The sequence below is a fragment of the Phyllostomus hastatus genome, unplaced genomic scaffold, assembly GCF_019186645.2.
Source record: "Phyllostomus hastatus isolate PE091 unplaced genomic scaffold, TTU_PhHast_1.1 phas_contig_58, whole genome shotgun sequence".
NCBI lineage: Eukaryota > Metazoa > Chordata > Mammalia > Chiroptera > Phyllostomidae > Phyllostomus > Phyllostomus hastatus.
In genome coordinates, this window is record NW_025333916.1 from 26,714,497 (window position 1) to 26,718,034 (window position 3,538).

The 3,538-nt window shown below is 46.5% G+C and overlaps 1 pseudogene; it reads right to left on the bottom strand.

The window, feature by feature from the left end:
- Window positions 1-393: 393 nt before the first annotated feature.
- LOC123824954 lies at window positions 394-1,388 on the bottom strand (annotated as a pseudogene).
- Window positions 1,389-3,538: the final 2,150 nt, after the last annotated feature.

Genomic DNA, 3,538 nt, shown 5'->3' on the forward strand with positions numbered 1-3,538 from the left:
CTTTTCAAAACTCTGAGAACAATCTTTAAAAAGTTTTCACACATCACCTGAAACTTATAAATTTAACATTGTCAAAGAAGGAATGCTTCTACACTCTTACAAAGACCACTAGACATAAACAACAATTAAAAGGCCAAGAAACTGTCTCAAAGGCATTTTTTTTTTACAATCCTCCCTCCACAGCAAGGTAACATTATTAAATAATCCAATCCATTCACAAAACAGCTCTCTGCCTCCACTCTGGTGTCCTTTGCCATATCACTGCACACTTATGCATGACTGAGATAAGAGTTCCCTTAACACTGTTATTTCGATAACCTGAAGCTGTTGCTACCTCTGGGCTCTCAGCCTCTCCTATTTATACAGTGAAGCCCATGGCAAATAGGAAGAAGCTCAGTATCGGCTTCTCCCTCCATAACCCCACTTCCTCCACCTCCTCCAGGACTACAGTCTCCTCCACCATATGGTCCCCCCATGTTCCTGCCACCACCAAAATTTCCTCTCTCCATTGGACCATAGTTAGAAGGTTGCTGGTTATAATTTCCAAAACCATTATAATTTCCACTTTCATTATAATTTCCTCCAGGTCCTCCACACCAGCTGCAGCCATCCCCAAATCCATGACCACTTCCATAGCCACCAGATCCTCCTCTAAAGTTACTTCCCGGTCCTGCTCCAAACTTTCCACCGCCACCGTGAGAGTCTCCAAAACCAAAGTTGCTTCCTTCCACTTCTAGAACTTTGAACTTCCTGCATTTCTTGTCTAGACAAAGCCTTTTTTACTTCTGCACTATAACCATTGATGGTATGGTATTTCTGCAACACAATCTTATCCACAGGATCATAGTCATCAAAAGTAACCACTCCACGGTCTCTTTTCTTTCCAGGCTGCCTATCAGTAATTGTCGCAATGGTATCAATTGTTCCATATTCATCAAAGGAATCTCTAAGAAGATGCTCCTCAGTGTCTTCTCTAACACCACCAACGAACAGCTTCTTCACAGGTACATGAGCCCCTGGCTTTCCAGATTCTTCCTTGCAACAGCACGTTTGGGATCAACCACTCTCCCGTCAACTAAATGAGGTCTTGCAGCCATGGCAGCATCAACCTCAGCCATGGATGAAAAAGTTACAAAACCAAATCCTCTGGATCTTTTGCTTGCAGGATCTCTCATTGCCACACAACCTGTAAGTTTCCCCCATGGCTCTTAGTAGTTCCTCAAACTTCCTTCTGTGGTTTCAAAGCTCACTCCACCATAGTTTACTTTATTGAACAGAAGAAGAACTGTTCCTTTTCTCTCTATCACAGACTCAGTCGCTTCAACCTGATTTCCCACAGCCCAGAGAGATGAGCCCCCTCTCTGAGGTTGTATGCGAGCCAGACTCATCCTGGCGCTGTAGTGAGAACTGCCCCCGCTAGAGAAACGACAACGCTGGGGGCACCGCTGCAAGGCAAGCTGGCGCTGCTGACACTGCCCTGGGAAAAAATATACTGCACGGAGGATGAGGCTCTAAGCCCCCAGAGAATGGAGCAGACAAAAAGAAAGGGTGTATCTGTGTTGTGTTAATGACAGAGCTTTAAAATGAAGAGCCGTGTAGGAAATGGTGTAGCCAAAGAACTTATACGCATGACCCATGGACGGACATGAACAACAGTGGGGGGATTGCCTGAGGGAGTCAGGGGTGCTGAGTGGAGCCAGGGAAAGGGGGAAATCAAGACAACTGTAATAGCATGGTCAATAAAATATAATTTAAAAAAATAAAATGAAGAGCCATGCATTCTTCTTACTGAAGTAGAGTTCTGTAAGCAAGACCTGGGGACCATATTTGTCTGTGAGAGTAGAGTGAACACAGCTGCAGGCAGTAGAGGGACACCCAGCAGCCAGCGGAGACAGTGTGCAGAGAGGCCCGGGCCTGATGAAGGGTGGTGAAGGCTGCATTACCACCCAGGGTAACAACTGGGCTCCATCTAAGCAGCAGAGTTCTTGCCAAGGGGGCGGGAACATGGATGATTCGGAACAGCCCTAGGGAAGTCAGAAAGCAGCAGTCATGACACGGGACACAATGTCAGTCACAGGCCAACTTGGCAGGGATTGAGGAGAGATGTGATGGCAGAAGGAAGGCAAGAGTCTTGTAGAAGCACCAGGTTCCAGCAGGACTAACAGCAGATTGCCTCCTCTTGGTGAGGGTTTCTTTTATCCCTTCTCATTGGTGCAAGAATGAAGAGCATGCTAAGCCTGCAGGTGGCTGGGTGGAGAGAGGAGATGGGAAAGGCGGAGGGAGAAGGGGTAGGGAGGTCAGCGGGCCCCATGAGTACAGAAGCAAGGTCTCAGCAGTGGCCTGGGACCAGAAACCTATTTGGAGAACCAAGCTTTGCAGGTAATGAGACTCTGGATGGAAGTCTGTACCTGAATTTCTAGTGGGTCGAGGCAGTTCCTCTGATTATCCCAGCTTGTGTTTGCTGAATTTGCAAACCCTCACAAGTACAGATCTTAAAAACGATTAAAAAGAGCAAAGCTCCTATAGGGGAAACACACTATTAATCCTGAAAGTCCTCCCATTTTCATGGCTGCTCTCCTCCAATAAAACGTGACATGGCCGTTCTATTTACTTTAGCATGTAACAGTTTTGATAGAGCCCCAAAGCCTTACCTCAAATATGTTCTTCAATGTCAAAAGGGCATGCAAAGAAATGTTTCCTAATGAAAGATTTATCTTTTATCCAGCAGTGATAATTTAGCTGGTGCTGATCTCTTCATCCTCTTTTCCATTTTAAAAAGAAAGTTGAACAGAATTACTTTCTTGGAATAACAGCTCCCTTTTAAAACCTGACTGCTTTGTCGTTACCTCTGCAATCTCCCTTGGAGATCATGGGCTATTCATTTTCTCCCTGACTCCAATTTGTCTTTTGATATTTTACTTTGGTCTGTTCAAACAGTCTGCCGATTGTCCAGCTCATCAGAGCAAGGCCTCAGCTTGAGCAAAAGCCCACTGACATGGCACGTCACCCACGGCATGTCACGCAGCGTCCTGCCTGCTCTGGGGCGCCTCCGTGCATGGTGGAGGAACTTTGAACTTTATCGAAGCTCTTCTCGTTAAACCTTTCTCTAGCTCTCATCCCCGTCTCTTTTATCTATGTATCATCTCAGAGGCTGCAGCTTCACAGTCCAAAAAAAAGTAGCTATGGAACCTTTTAAAAAAAGGAAAACTTGAGACAAGGAAAGGCCAAAAATATGACACACTGACCTGCAGTGCTCAGGACCCCGCTTTCGGCTGGAAGGGGCACTGCAGAGGAGGCCTGGTGGAGGGGGCGGGGCCTGAAGTTCAGCCCACATGGAGCTGCTGCGCACCCAGCGAGGGCGCCTTTGCCTACTGTGCACTAACGGGCCATCTGGGTCGGCAGCAGCTCTGGCTTCTTAGTGGGTACGTTTTTCCAGATGTTGAATGGGCCAATGAGTTGTTGTTTCTGACCATGTCGAACTGTTGCTCTTTCCTTCTTTGGTTATTTTTCTGTTAATTTCATCTGTGTGATTTCATCT